This window comes from Rhipicephalus sanguineus, chromosome 5, assembly GCF_013339695.2.
Source record: "Rhipicephalus sanguineus isolate Rsan-2018 chromosome 5, BIME_Rsan_1.4, whole genome shotgun sequence".
Lineage (NCBI taxonomy): Eukaryota > Metazoa > Arthropoda > Arachnida > Ixodida > Ixodidae > Rhipicephalus > Rhipicephalus sanguineus.
This window is the reverse complement of record NC_051180.1, coordinates 85,591,689-85,608,082: the sequence shown is the minus strand read 5'-3', so window position 1 is coordinate 85,608,082 and position 16,394 is coordinate 85,591,689. Positions and strand designations below refer to the sequence as shown.

Genomic DNA, 16,394 nt, shown 5'->3' with positions numbered 1-16,394 from the left:
ATTCGTTCCTCAGTGTATGTCATTGTTTCCTACCGATCGCAACATCCACGCAGGTTCCCAAGGAAGGCCTAATGAGCGCTCGCATGGACGTGTGCGTTTCGTCGAGCGAGCAGTTCCAGATGATCCAGGGCCGCGGTCTGCTCTACGTCAGCACACCTGTGTTCCCCTGGCTGGCGCTGCCGATGCCGGTATCCCAGAAGGCTTACAACGCCAAGTGCATTTGAGCGAACAGCCGCTGCGGCCCGTTCTTCGCTTGTGTCGCCTTCTTCCTCTTTTTTTCTTTTTTTCTTTCTTATTTTTGTCATCTAGAAAGACTGCAGAGTATCTCGGAAGCAAACTGGGTCATTGGACGAAGGCCAAACGCTTCATGGCTTGGCTCGGCTACACATTGTACGGACATCTTCCGATGCTGCAGATCTCGTTTTGAGGTGATGCAGAACGGCAACAACGGCTACGCCTCATGAGTGCATGAAAAAAAAAGAGAAAAGATAACGCGAACCTGAAATTTTTAACGTCGTTCACGCGGCCGATTGTTGTTTTTACTGAATGAACCACGAACAGGAAACGCAAAGCCTAATGTGTCTTTCGACGCTTTTTGTCGGGCATGTGACGCAGCTGGTATCGCGACCACACCGCGGGTTAAACGGTAACGAACGTAATAGTATACAACGCTCCTGTAAGTTGTGTATATATGCAGCTGCTCTCGTCATTAGTTATGAAGCGAGACCGGGGCAAAATTAGTTTTGTTATTATACTGCGTTCCCTGTATATTTGCTGCTATTGTGAATACGTCCCACTCTCTTTTAATAAAGTAGAAAGTGAAGGGACGATTACTATTTACTTTGTAAAGCAAGGCACCGTCTGATTCACGGCCGATACTCGGGGTTGGTTGCACCAAGCAACTGTAGAAAACAAACATAAATGTGAAGTCGATAACATTACATAGGTAAAACGAAAGAATGTTCCAGTTAATGATAGCGTATTGTTATGAAGAACATGGCGTACTTTTTTTTTTTTAGAATATGATACAAACAGGCATGTGAAGTGTCGTTGCGAAAGTTCATAAAGGTCACTTTTGCAGTAATAAATGTTTGTTTAAAGTTACGTTGTGCGTCATATGTTCGTTTTTTTTTTCTTTCGTTTCCTTGTGAAATCACGAAAGCAAAAGTTTTTCAAGGCATGATATATCGAGAAAAAGATAAAGTAACAGCACCCACTATTTATGTTCGGAAGATGAGGATCATTTCGTGCCTCGACATTGCTCAATTATATTCCAGGCTTAGTAAAAAAATATTGACAACATATAATTTCCACGAATTTGTGCTTTGAAAACGTTCGCGGCCACATCTTTCCCGGGTTATTGAAATCGCTTTCAGAATTTTGTTTTCCGCACGACAACATGCAAGCGACTGGCAAGTCACTGCCACTTAGAAATGTTGTCTCATGCTTTTCCGGAGAGATTTACGTCGCTGTCGTGATTTAAAATAAGCTTTCCAAATAGAAACTTCCTTTTCTGTCCAAGGAATCTCAGTTTCAACCAACGTTAGTTTCAACACGCAGCCCCACCTGGAGGCCAAGTTCTGATGCTGGAGATCGTGATGCAAGCGCTTTCGTGAGACGACGCGGGATGGCGCCTGTGGGACTGGCGCGGCCAAAGGCGTCACGTCAATACGAAATCTTGAGCAGCATACGAACTGCAGAGCATTTCAGCTGCAGTGACTTCATTAACATAGTTCTTCCATAGTACAGAGAGTTGGGCTAGTTTGGTATTTCATTTTAACAAAGTGAAATTAGCGCGAAGTGGTATTAACGCCTGTCTTTGCCTCGTCTCTGTGTTCGTCTTAATTTTCGCTATTTTCACTTCGTTAAAATAGTTCTTCCGTTTCCTTGGTTCAAGGCGCTATCCAGCCAGAATTACGCTTACAGAAATATGTATCCTCAATTTACATTGAAGAGTTACATTCGTTAATTTATGCCTGCCTAATTTCTATAAAGTATATTTCTCACAATATAAAATTCGATTAGCAATATCAGCGATCGGCAATATTCTTTGAATGCTCCCTTATAGCTACAGCTATCGCAGTTGTATCTTCTTTGTGATATCTAGCGAAAGAGATGTGGCTTGTAACTCTCGCCATTCATTTCATCTTTTTTGTTTCCAGCAGTTTCAGTTAAAGATATATGACACGAACTGTGCTTCCTGGAGCCTGTGACCCTAAATTTTCCATCTTAACAAAATAAATATCTCCGAGATTGGTGTACTTTGAGCTGAAACGATTTCTACGTCAGCGTGTGCTTAGTACATATATCTGCCGAGACAATTCGAAACGGGGTGAAATATCCGTGCATTCCTTGTGCTTCATCTTTGCGCGACAGCACAAAGGTGGAGGATTTGACATTTGTTTTCACATTAATTATCTATTAGATTGCGCGAAGAGATCTCACCGGCGCATGACGTGGTCGTCTCGATGAAAATTCCACGAGGACACGAAAGCCCGCTCCGTTACTCGTGCTCACAGTACACATCTGTATGGCTCTCGTTCAACACTGTCTGGCGCTTGGTTGTCTGACATACGCGAAACAGACGAATGCCACCCTCCAAAAACTTCCATCCTACAGAAGCATCTAAAGCAACACAAGGCACGCCAAGAAACGCAATGTCGTTTTCAATATGTTGCATGTCGGTTAGTTCTTTCAAAACTGCTGAGTCAGTTGCTCCGGCAATGCCGTCGTGGCTCGCACCTTCGGGCTGATAAGGCCACACGAGCTTCGCTCAGTCTGAATAACTCGCTTTGGCTGCGCCCAATTTTTTATCACGTTTCATCTGTCACGTAGGGACGCGCTCGCGATACACGATAGAAGCACGGCATTCGGACGCCGTCGAAGGAATCGTAGCCGATCGCAGTTTGTGCGTAGACGTCTGGAGACACGTTAATTCACGGCCGTACAGGAAATGCGCCGACCTGAACGCCCATGCGCTTCGCGGTTAATAAATCGCTGCAAAACGCGTATGTCGCATTAAGGTGCTCAGACGCAAACGGAGGCAAGTCTGTGAACAATGCCACGTCGTAGTCCTGTTCTTCAAGAGCTGGAAAAATAAGTACTACTCGCCACTTCGCGCCCTTGTGCTTACCTGTCGACGCACCGCTACACCTGAGAACATCGAATCGGCATTAGCCCTGCTCCGCAGGAAGGTAAGCCACGCGTAAGAACATTTTCTCGAATTTTATCGTCTTGGTGTGGCTATCACAAGACGATATGCTCACATGATCTACTGCAGTGACACAGGCTCCGATTGTCGTCACTGCCACTTACCGGAAACACTTGATACATGTATATTTTGCGCCTGCCAGCGTACGCACGGGAGCGTAAGAAACTGATTTCTTCCGCTGCACGATTCCATAGTAGGCCATTAACCGATGAGGTTGTGTTAGGCCTGACGCTAACAGCGCAGCTGTGGATATAGGAGCGGTCGTAGCATTCCTACAGGCCACTGGACTGGATGCACGTCTTTAGATTTGCACCAACGTGACGGGATTGTATATACTCACCCTAACATACCATCCATTCATTACTCACTTCCCTAGTGTTAGAATAGCAGGTCAAAGCAAGCTCAGGCCGACTCTCTGCCTTTCTATAAATAAATTCCCTCTCTTCTCGGATAGCGTGACATTATGCTATAATTCCAGATGTTATGACGCTACAGCGTGGGAAGAAAGAGGTTTGTCGCCTCTCATCTGTTTCTCTCCCCTTGAAGGTAACACTCTCATGATCGGAGTAATCTGTCGTTCTCCAACCCTACGAAAAGACACGCTTCGATTCTACGTAGACGTAGTACAATCACGCAATCTCTTTCAGATCAACGATTACTTTCGCTAGATATATGGTAGCAGTGGCGGGGGGGGGGGGGGGGAGGTGGAGCGCCATGTCTTTCCCGTCTTTTATTCCGTCGGACCTGGACCTACACCGTCATTGCTTAACGCTCAGGATTATTGCCGTGCTGGTCTTTGACGCTAATGTCGACCGAGGACCCGCCATTTTGCATTCCAGGAACTCTTCTCACATTTACCCGCGGCATGCCGGGGAACAAAGGGAGGCCGTGTTGAGGAGCATGTCATCGTTTCATTTGTTTTTGCATCCATTGCGAAGCTCCTTTTTGTGTTGTTTTTCAGACACTTTTCTAAATCAGCGAGGAGGGGTTCGCCCCCTCTGTAGGAGAACTCTTCGTACGCCTGGTTGGAGCACTTTGGGAAAAGCTTGACGCTGTGCCAGAACGCTGTCGGGCGCACAGTGCGCTCCGATATGTCCCGCGCCGAGTCACCCGAAATGTGACGAATGTGATCCTATTGCCCGAAAGTGATCGCGCGAGAATACTGCTCCAGTCGTCGTAAACGCCGGTAGTAAGAACGTATTTAGAGCGGGATACTGCGTAACAATTCGATCGCAGTGCTGTTGCTCTTGGTCCTTCGACCGTGTAATATTGCACGAGGATGGAAAGAAATCCTTACATAATGCTAACTATGTATAGCACTCACGGATTGAAACGCAAAAATTTAGGATTTAGTAATGCCCGTACTCTACAGCGCCTACAGTTAGTGTCATATCGGCTTAATTTTGACTCCTACACTTACATTAGAGTGAACATTACCTTTAACGGCCAGATTTGCAGCGACTTGATGCGGTTTATCCCGAGCAGTCGCTTATAACAGTCATTATACTAAAAACAAGAAACGATGTTTCGTTTCGAGCTCTGAGCACTGTGCCCTATTTTTCTTTATTCACCTAGCACGGTGTAAGAATATTCAGGTGTTGACACTGCGCGCGCCTAAGCGGCCAGAAAATGTTCGGTCGTCGGTCCGTTGAGCGGTGCGCCATATAATGGCTTGAGGAGGAGAGCGCCCGCGAGTAGCCGAATCACGGTGATGCTGCGTCATCGCCGCCGCTCTCGCCGTTCCCTCTCCTGTTGCTCTCTCGATTTCGCCCCTCGACGCCGCTTGGCGGATGCACATTATCCAGCAAAATGGCACAGAAAAATGCATGTTATCCAGCAGCATGCGCGTTGCTATGGAGACGACTGCCCCGCTTTTCGTAGCGCCCTCTGCAAATCATCTGATAAAACCCGAACATTATCTGGACGCGCTTGGATTGCGGTTTCCCATGCGTTGTGGGAAGAGTGTCATCACCTGAGTATATGCTTACACCGTGTCACCTAGTGATTAACGGAGTGAGCGGGAAAGACGCCGGACACTCATAAAAACCCCACTAAGTCGCAAGAACATAGAATAACCCTTGGCATATGCTCTGGACGACTTTATTAGTATGTTTTCCACGTTTATACAAGTACTGCTGATGATTTTCCCACCACCTCTTTTTTATTGTATTTTTGGTCATTGTAGCTGTTGACGTAAGGGTAGAATCTTCACCGCACGAATTCCAGGTCGCATGGTTCAGGGCAAACCTGGTCGTGAAGGGCTTTGGCGTTCGTGCAGGTCTCGTCAGTGTCGTAAATCTTGAAGACAGTATGGCCAGTCGAAGCGGCCACTGCACACCAACCAGAGGGAGAGAGAGAGAGATAAAATTAAATACCGAGTTTGTTACGCACAACAAAGGCTTGACATTGATTTTCGATTCAGACTTCGAAAAAAAAATTCCGCGATATTTGAAAACGCCACAACCATGACCCCCCTCACTGCAAAGTTTCAAACCATTGCCTTGCCAACGCCGCTGCTTATAGCGTTGCATGGTATGCAGAAAAGGCGATGAAGTTATGTTCTCCAAAACTGTCTCGTCACGTCAACCGCGTATTCTCATAATGGCGTAGCACTATCAGTCACTCTCCAGAGAAATGCCTTCCTTACTGACCTTCCTTGAAATAGTAGGCTTCGCCTTGGAACGGAGGCTGTAGTTGGTAAAGGTACGCTGATGCACCTGTAATAGTAAAAATTGTAGATTCACTGAAACAGGCAATTTTAAAGAGCAACGAAACTTCTCTGCGAAACTTTTCTTATTCACCCATGATTAGCCCATCGCCAGTAAAATCTCGAACTTCGTGCCAGGCCCGCCAAGATGAAAAGTGAAAAATCTCTGCCCGACTCCTGAAGTTTCGCCATTTCTGCTAAAATATTTCCGGTTTGCCCACTTAATTACGTATTACTAAATATTTGTTGCTATGCGATGCCTCTAACACTTAGGCATCGCGCAAGTTCGGCAAAAATAAGTTCACCGAGTAAGTAAATGCTATTAATCACGGTAAATCTGTATCGAAAGAAGTTCGTCGTAGTTGGTACGCCACATGTGCACGTACCTTGATGCAGAAATGTGCAATTCTTGCCGAAAAACAAAAAGTTATTCGAGTGCTTCGGTGTTGCTAGGTGACTGATCAACAAGCCGCCAAACAACTGAAGGGAATCGACCCAAATGTAGCCAAAGCCCTTAAAGTTTGATGTTATCTGAAAAAAAAAAGTGGGGCAGCTATTCACTAGTGGTGCGAAGACTGAGGAAACAGTGGAGCTTGTGGCCTTCCCCTCCTCCGCCTTTTCCTCCTCGCTCTCACTTTCCCACTCCTCTCGATACTATACTATACAAGGCTATGCTATGCTTTACTCTCTCCCCTACTTCTTTACAAAAGCGCAGAAGGAAGCGAGGCGCAGCTGTACCAGGTGCTGCTAGGCAACACGCAGCGACGTCATAGCTAGGCGGAGTCTCTGCGAACGCGAAAGCGCGCACCTCGAGCTTAATCAACTCCGGTTTTTAAAAATCGCTATCTTTAAAATTCCAGCTATAAAAGGGCGCCCAGCTAATTCTAGCCAGCGTTTAAAATATACCAACGGACTCTATGATGACGCGACCGAATGCATGTTGCTGCCTATGGCATGGAATAAGTCGAACTATCTTTTGTGTTCTGGTTAATTGCTTAACTGGGCAAGATCAATTAACAAACTTTTGAAGCAACGATGCTGGGCAGGAATTTCCCTTTTGAAAGTTGTCGTGTCACGTGATATATTTTTGTGTTTTGCGGGAATGTGTATGCAGAAAAACACTAATACTTAATCGACAAAAAGTTTGAAACTGCCTGATAGGACATTTTGCAAACCGATCTACAACGTTGATATCGGAATTTTTTGTCCAGCTTCATTGCTTCAAAAGTTCTATGTTCGTGTGAAATCGTGCCAGAGGGACCGACGGTCGCAACTCGAGCACAGAGGAAACGCGCCGGCCGTCCCCGTAACGCGAAAGGCGCATGGGGGGGGGGGGGGGTCCCGAAAGCGTGCTACGTTACGTGGTTCGGCCATGAACTGCGTGCTGTGGCCGTCCTGGCGTGATTGGCGCGCGCCATATATATATATATATATATATATATATATATATATATATATATATATATATATATATATATATATATTGTAACGAAGAGGAAGTACTCTGGCGCAGAGGCAGCATCATCGAGTGTGCAGCAGAGGCTCGAGCTAGCGAACTGCTCTCGGTGCATTGCGCGACCAGCGACCAGCTACACACTCAATAAATCGCCTTTATATATATATATATATATTATATATATATATATATATATATATATATATATATATATATATATATATTATATATATATATATATATATATATATATATATATATATATAGATATATATATATATATATTGGATAAACAGACGGCTCATACCTCTGCACGTGTTGCTTTCTTAGCCCGACACAGCGCGAAGGAAGCTTCGCTAGATGCAGCGGGCTGCGTTTCCCCTTACGCTAACGTTTTGTTGAGTGGCGCCAGGTCACACGCTAAAGGAATGAGCGGCTCGACTTAGTTCGTATAACGTTCCAATTTGTTGCTATGGCAATCATTGCTTCGCCTTCGCGGCAAAACTGTTTCGTTTTTGTTTATTGCGAGCTCATTCTTTCTCTGCACGGCTGCACATATCTTACCTAGCTTATTGGCAGCCATAAAAGCAACGTTAACGCCGTATCTACTACACACTTTCTTTCGCCTGCGGTAAGGAGTGGATGTGACGAATATGTCTGCGACTGTCTTCTTCGGCATTTGTGTCGTCTTCTTCTCTTCTCTTGTACCCGTGTTTGCACGCCTTACCTTATTCTACGATGCTGCTGTACACAGTTTGACATAACTGGATTAGTGGACCTCACCACCGCTCGTTACTGGACTTCATACACGAAGCAAATTTGTATGTGTATTTCTGAATCAATAATTATTATGCCTAAGGGCAGACTTTCGAGAAAAAAAGTGTGGTACCCCTGTTGCCATTTCACAGAACGCCCTTCCAATATCTAATATATATATATATATATATACACATATATATATATATGGCACATTTCTGAAGGGTGCTTGGGCTCAGCATTCGAGAAACATCGATACCGATCTGCTGAATGACTGAAACCTGGATGCCGATTTTAGACTACAGAGCTTTTGTCCAGCGCTCATGTTTCAACACATGGTGACCACACGGGTTGCCTCACAAAAAGAATGCTTGAGACCAGTCATGTCTCTGCAGCTCATGAACATACTTATAGAGGAGCGCTGTTGCATTTCTTGTGAACAACTGGTCTTAAAGAGAGACCTTAACCAGCGTCGTTTATCATATTGCTCTCTTCCTCTTCTTCTTCTTCTTCTTGTAACATCTCTTTACATCATTTTTTATTCCTCTTCCCCTTTCCTCAGCGTAGGGTAGCCAGACAGTTTGAAAACTGGCTAATCTTCCTGTCCTTCCGTTTTTTTTCTTTTCATCTTCCTCTTCTTATTCAGAAAATTTTAAAAAATATGGAATGTAGGTAGTCACGTGCGGCTACGTATTTGAGGATCCTGGTATATAGCATGCACTCGACTTTGTAGCACTCTAAAAAATACAATAATAGAAAACTCGAATGAGCTCTGGAAACTAAAGAACACTGCCACTTACCTTAAAATATTGAAGTACAACACGTTAATGAGTATAACTATTTAAGTTTATAAACTTTCAGTGCATGTAATTTTAGGTGAAGTCCTTCAAGTGAAGGTTTATCGAGTGAACTTCTGCCTACGTTCCCTGTCCTTCCGTCTTTGCCTTCCTCCTCCATCTGCCTACGTTATAAAGCATGCGACATTAGCGCTGCAGACAAACGCCACATAATTTCAGGTTTCCATGAAGCGCTATGTCCTGGAACCAGTCGTACCACAATTCGCACATCTGCGCAGTAACGCGGCCTTAGCCCGGGAATAGTGTTACTAATTTACTCCAGAGCACTTTGCACGTCGTTTGCGATGCCCGAACTCACCATGACCTGACAGAATGCCGTAGTCCTCTTGTTCATTGTACTCGGCAGAGACTTCGATTCTACAAAGTAATGAAAATTTTATTATGCGAGCAAAGAGATGCAAGAGGGCTAAACAACACCACTGGTAAATTACAAACGTCATTCGTTCGTTTTCCCTGTAATGTAGCTGTTTTTCCCTTTTATTCAAATAGGGTGTCTAGCTGCTGCATTCGATGCCTGCGCAGGTAGCCTAAAGTATGCGATGCTTTTGCAGTTATTTTATCTATCTGCGTAGACCGCGATAGCTTAGGTGTGAAATGAATACCAAGATATTTGAAGCAAGTTGTAGCTAAGAGAGCGTCATTTTTAAGGGGATATGTAAACATTTAAATCGAGAGCTTTCTTACAAGTCATGGTTTTGCATTTGTTAGTGCTCAAACTCGTAAGCCATAGATCACACCAATACGTTAAGCGGTCGAGGTCATGATGAAGCGCACTATAGAATTTTTCTATACAGCACACAGTCGTCGGCGAACAATCTCATTTTGATGTTATCTGAGATGGCAAGTCTTTAATGAATATGAGAAACAATAGAGGGCCCAAGACGCTCCCCTGTGGAACACCGGATCAAACGCCGGTAATGGAAGATGTACACTGGATTCAAGGCCATGCTGCGAACCCTCGCAATATTGCTGATGACCAACAGGCACACTGCCCTCCTAATACAGACCTCCCATATATTCCCCTTCCACCTCAACCCCTAAATACACTCCGTGCCCGTAAAAATGTTCTCCGGCAGGATACACGCGCTCTTATACCACCGTATGTCTGCTCTCTCCCCCTTCACCTTACTAGGGCGGAGGAAGTCGTGCTTAGGAGGCTTCGGGCAGGGGTGGTCCTTACACCAGCTGTTATCTCAACATGGAACTGGTCGCATTTACCAGTTGGTGCTACATGCCCGTACTGTTCTGTTCCAGTGATGCATGCAGATGCATACCACCTTATATGGACATGCCAAGGATTGCAGTCGGAACGCTCCGTCATCTCTTGCAAGCTGGTCTTCGCTACAGTGACACAAACAGTTATGACCGATGGATACATGACAACACATTCCACAAGACACTTCATACAAAACACCGGCCTAACGGCGCACATTTAACACAAATGTACACAACAAATATTATGCCTTAAGGGCAAGTCTATGTCGCAAATAAAAAAAAATAAAAAAAGTACCGTCCATGACTGTGAACTGTTTACAGAATGGCAGGAAGTTTCGGAGCCAGGAGACAGTTAAGAAATCGAAACGAAATGAAAGACAAAAGGCACTCACCTTTGCTCCTCGCTGCCTCCGTCAAGCACGAATGTGCACACGCATTGCGCTTCGTTTTCGGGCTGGTCCGCGCTTCTCCACAGGACTGTGAAATTGCGCGATGTAGGTGGCTCGAGGGTCGTCCCGTTTCGGTAGCATTGGTACGTAGTCACGCTGCCTTCATCGTGTATCCTCTGCACATATGCGGGTCGTCAAACGTCGTATGTTGCGTGGTATCATATGATCGCTTTGGACGTCCCTTGTCAACACTCTAACGCTCTAACGCTTCGACACTCTAATGCTTTAACGCTCTGTGCTTGAACTATGGCGCTGGTGCGAAGGTAAAGACTTTCACCTCCATATCATAGTGTAGTTTACGAAAATGCATAGAGTTCCTTACGACCACCTAGGAAGGAAAAAAGATGGCGCTTTATGCTGTTGTATGCACGGGAATGCCGCAATATGAAGACTTAGCCCCTGCCATAATTCTCGAAGAGCCATTAGACCTCAAAGGTGCGCCTGGCCAGCAGTATCTCGTTTTCACAATTGTTCACTTTGCAATAAGAAGCGTGAAAAGAGTGGTTTTATTTTAACCATGATTGCAAAATAACGTGCTTCGTTCAATTATGAGAATTTTTTCCTTAGCCGTAACATCATAAAAACGTAGGAAGTATCGCTGATTTGGTGAAGATTTAGAACAGACGACAAGGTCAGCGATTTCTGTGCCAGCTTTTTGTATCTTTCTTGTTATCACAGCTTAAAATACGCACTGCAATTGAGTAAAGTTTGTCAAGAGATGTAATGAAGGTGAAAGTGGACTTGTTATGAAGTTATTTTTAAAAAAGCCTTATTTGTGTAACCATATTCAAGCTCTAGGCTAAGCCTTGCTCAACACCAGCTAACACACGCCTCGGACACACGTACGCCATTATTCCCAAGATGGCACGGAGCCCGTTGGAAAACTCGCATAGACGGTGCGCCACATTTTCCTCTACGAAAAATTGTAAGAAACTCCCCGAGAACATGTTGGCTCAAAGCTGTTGTCTCGCTAGACGTACGATTCCTCAAATCCTACTATCTCTCCTTCAGTACGTCTCTAAGACATTTTGCGACAACCTTCACAATCGCAGTCACTTTGCTTCTGATTTAAGAATCAACAACGTGCTATGTCTGTCTGGTTCTATGACGATTTCCTCACTAAACAAATATCCTCGATTTGTAACTGCCTTCTCATGCATTGCCGAAGAGGAGTGCGCGAATGTTTGAAAATTTGGAATATCTAATCGAACAATATTCTATTCGGTATTCGTAAATGCCAGTATGCTTCTACTATTTAACAAGTATTCATAATGTCCACTGCACCAAAACCAACGCAAGGTTGGTGAAAAAGCACACTAAGTTTCATTTCTGCAGGAGCAGTGCGGGCATAAAACATGAGAGATGACATAAAGCAGCGGCTAGGAGGTAGCCAAAAGTTTTTTAGGGGCGGGGTTCAACCATTATTTATGTATGTCTATGCGTGCGTGTGTACATACACATGTAAAACTGAAAAATTCAGGGGGAGGTAGTAATCCCCCCCCCCCTTTCCCTGGCTAAGCCATTAGAAGCTGGCTACGTCGCCAAGGGAGCCAAATTTTACCTGCTGTCAAGGATCGTTGTCAGTTTATGAAGATTTCTGTGCATACCAAGGCTCTGCTTAATTGTTCCTGGTGCTGCAGATGTGTTTTTAGTGCTAAAAAATTGTATATTGGGGTGCGAACATTACTTTGCAATGATTTTAAAAAACACCATGCAGTTCAACATATGGAAACTATTCGACATCGATTCGATTCGCTTCTGGTCATACTCAATTCGTATTCGATTTGGTCTCAACAATCACTATTCGCAGAGAGCAGTCCCCGATGAAAGGCTACGTATGAAGCAGTCTTAGTGGATTAAGTAAAGCACATTACAGCGTTCGAGATGCAACCGCGATATTCTAGAAGCAAAATAATCTACTAAAAGAAAATTCATGTCATGTTGTTTTCCCGGTTGGTATGTGTGCACACGACTTTCGCGGTATGCACCCTTTTATCTCTGCGGGCATGCAGCTGTTGCACATTAAGCAATACAGTCATGATTGGCAGATACCGTAAAGCAATGGGACTCTCCGATGACGCACGCTCTGCATGCCTCTTCCACTTCATTCTTTTTGTTTTGTAATACGTTTATTGCGTCAAGTTTCCTACTCCTCCTTTATCTAACTCTCTCGTTCCGTTGCTAACAGTTGCGACACTAGTACAGCTGATACGACACGTGTTACGACTCGGTACTTGCCTGAAAGAAATCACCCAGATCGGTTGCGCAACCGCCGCCACGACTGCGGCAATCAGGGAAACCACGTGCGCGTATCTCGTCGACATGCCTGGAACGACAGATCGTGCGAATGCATTTAGTGACGTGGCATTCGAGTTCTTTTTTTTTTTTTTTTGTCTCGACATCGTAGATTGCCTGCAAGCTGACAGATACCCTTTTTATCTGTTTCGCGTGCGCCTTTGTCGCTTAAGCTTAATAACAAGTTCGTTACTGCGTTAACTCGTATGTTATAAAGAACGTTGAGATGAACTGACGTTCGCAATGGGTAACACGTTTCTTGTCTTATTTCTTTGTTACATCACCTTCACGATAGATAATTTACAGCGTATTTCAATTAAGGTTTTGAGAATCTAGCCATATTGCCAGAAACGTACCACCTCCAAAGAGCCAAACTGAATGTAAACTTTACACTCCACATTCCATTCAAAAACATTTTTTTCCGGACTTAATATTAATCATCGTTTTTTTTTTCTGCAGTAATGTGCGTACACGTATCTGGCTTGCTTGATGCCCCTTTTTTTTAGTCCTTTGCTTTAGAACCAACGCGGGTATTTCGATGGTACGTTGGGACTTGTCTGACAAGACTATTGCACCAGCATCGTCCTTGAAAACATGCTCACAATCAAACGCGTCGATCGATACGAAGTGCTCAAGACGTGGCAGCACTGCAAATTTTCGTTCGTGCAGTCTTCGCTTCTAAAAGAAATCATTAGTATGACGATTATTATGATAATCTTTACTGGCATCCACTTTGAAACGGAACGGCGACGAATATTCACTTAGTCTGTTTTTTTTTTGTTGTTGTTGTTGTTTTTTTTTCGGTAGTACGAACAATGCGTGACACTCTCTTTTTTTTTCCTTTTAGCACTCCCGGTCGAGCACGTGTTCTAAAAAAACTTGTTCTGAAAATAAAACTTGTGCGTAATCGATGGTTGTGGTTATATTCTGGTTCAAGTTAAATGGAATGCATAATATATCGGAGCATAATTAGGTTTACCTAAGTTAAGGACCAATAACTCTCAGGATAATTAATGAAAATTAATTGAGTTAGTTCATTGAAAGAACAGTTCTTGTGATCAGCTGGGATCGTTATAGCCCCTGGCGGAGCAGGTCTCAACCACGCGCTTGTTTCTACTTGGCCTCTGCGATCAGCTTCGGCAGCGCGCGAAACGCAAACTTAACCGATGGAATCTGTGCAGACGAACACCGACGTGCCATTTCAACTACTAGCTACCTGAGTCATGGATTAGGGTCTCTCCCAGGTCCTTTTTCTTTTTTTTTTTGCAGTAATGCCTCTTTATGATTACAGATCTTTCTTTGTTGTTTTTTTTCTTTTCGCGATACAAGCACTTATTGCTGTCATGTGTAGTGATGTCTATGCTTTTGACGACCACCGTTTATCCATCTCCTTTCTGCTGTTTTTCCGACAATATTCCAATTCTAAATCACTCTCTTACCAGTTAGTAACTTCCAGCTACTTCGAAAAAGGAATCTTCTGAAAGAGTCATTCCTTCCACGGGTCTCGCTGGGTGAATGTCCTGGCATTCCATTACGATGCATGATGAGTTGTTTCCGTTCTTTTTTAGAAGCAGTCGCATGCCTCATCATGTTGTGAATAAAGCCTTCAGTATATTTTATTACTCAGGATCCAACTAGGGCAACGAATTACAAATCGCTTTGGGCTTTTGTTGAAATGAACCTCCTGCATAATAAATTTGTCATCATTTACCTTCATTTTGCAGTGTACTGTTGTATATGATCAGTTTGCTGAAGGCTCTACAAACCGTTCGACGAGTCGTTCGACGTGCCCCTTCCACGCGTGCCACGTCAATAGTATAAATTTTCTTTGCTCCAAATGAACATACCCGAAAACGAATTTGCACTATATTTCTGGCGTAAGATATCATTCTGTTCATGCAAAAAAGGAGCATGAATGACTTCAAAATAAATATATATTTAATTACAATTGAATTAGAACTAATTACTATTACGCACATAAATTAAACAAATTACGACATTATTTTGGTTGTAATGGAATATCGAGTGCCTAGAAATAACGTTGTATTGATTTGAAGCATTTACAGACAGTTCTTCATAGGTGGCGTCTGAAAGGGTTAATTTATCTATTAGCAAAGTGCCCACTACGCGTCCGTAAGGCAATAAGTACACCTACGCAGCTGCGCACTTTGTTGATGGTGGGACAAATTATTATCAACATTTATGCGTGAGCGCTTTGTAATGAATGGGCATTTGGACTACCCACTCGGTGCGCAATTCGCATGTTGTGACGCTTGAGTGCGATTCTGCAGTTCTGCCACGCATTATTACACGCGTTTACGTGACTGTTCGCACTATTTTTTTTCGAAGCAGTTTTGAAGCACTGGCGTGGCTCTTTGGTACACACACCTGAATGCCAAGCAGAATGCCTGCGTTCGATTCCGGCTTGAATACCTGGTTGTTATTCTTCGCATTTATCGCGATCTTTCACTCACGGAGAGCGCCGATTTTTCCCTCATGAACGACGCCGACGGCGACGACACCAGTATTTCTGCGCCACGGGCTCTTGAACACTATTGCGTTAACTGCATTCGTCAACGTTACCTGTGGTACCATTAGTCATCCCAAGGTCCCGCACCCCACCTGGTATTTATTGTATCCTCAAAGTGCTCTGGAATTTCACATTACTGTATTTCGTTTTACTTTCATTCTCACGCTATCTTGGTTCTTGTGTACATGGGTCGTTCTTTCATTGATGTATACACGTTGGTACATTTAATACGTGACTTTTGGAATGGCCTGCTGTTGGATTGATATCCCATCAATACCTTTTTCTTGATTAAAGAACATAATTTTCGATTTTTCTCCGATAAAATTGAGCTCTGTATATCTGGCCTTAACCACACATGCTTGCTAATTTCCGTAAATCCCTTGCATTGCGCGTTAGTAAAACAATGTCACCAGCAAGCACCAGTGCTAAAACTATTCGCTTCACCATTTGCCCCTTACATATACAAACCAAATCAAACCACGTATCGTTCTCGTCCAGTTAATGAAGCTAACAGACAACGAAGACAGGCAAGGCGTAGGGGACGTTATATGTAGCTTTTAACTGTATCTTAGTAAAAGTTAAAAACTACAATGCTACAAATACAAGGCAGTTACAATCATCATTATTACAATGCAGCTAAAAGCGGCAAATAATACCACCGATGCCATTTTCTAGGTTCATTGTTTCTAGTCTTCATCAGGTTGCATCTAACAAAGGAACGAGCCCTAGATCCCCTTCTGTCGTTTATTCATATCGAGGGTCTCGTTCCGGCAGACTTGATGCCTTTACGTAGCACGCGAGGGTTTCTTATTGGTCTGTGGCCAGCTCATAGGAAGATTACGTGCTACCTAACACGACCTGGCAAGAAAGAGTTTCCCACTCGCCGCCATGCCTACGAGTGGTGCTGGCTAACACTCC

The 16,394-nt window shown here is 44.0% G+C and overlaps 1 protein-coding gene and 1 long non-coding RNA gene across 38 annotated transcripts in view; both read right to left on the bottom strand.

Moving 5' to 3' along the window:
* LOC119393937 (uncharacterized) overlaps positions 1-16,394 on the bottom strand; it is a 635,915-nt gene that overhangs the window by 209,154 nt on the left and 410,367 nt on the right. The gene's annotated exons all lie outside the window — the stretch shown is intronic.
* Positions 5,375-10,764, bottom strand: LOC119393940 (uncharacterized). The gene is made up of 4 exons (XR_005184024.2): positions 10,595-10,764; positions 9,286-9,344; positions 5,863-5,928; positions 5,375-5,541 (listed from the first exon to the last, which is right to left on the bottom strand). It is a non-coding gene; the product is annotated as an uncharacterized LOC119393940 (long non-coding RNA).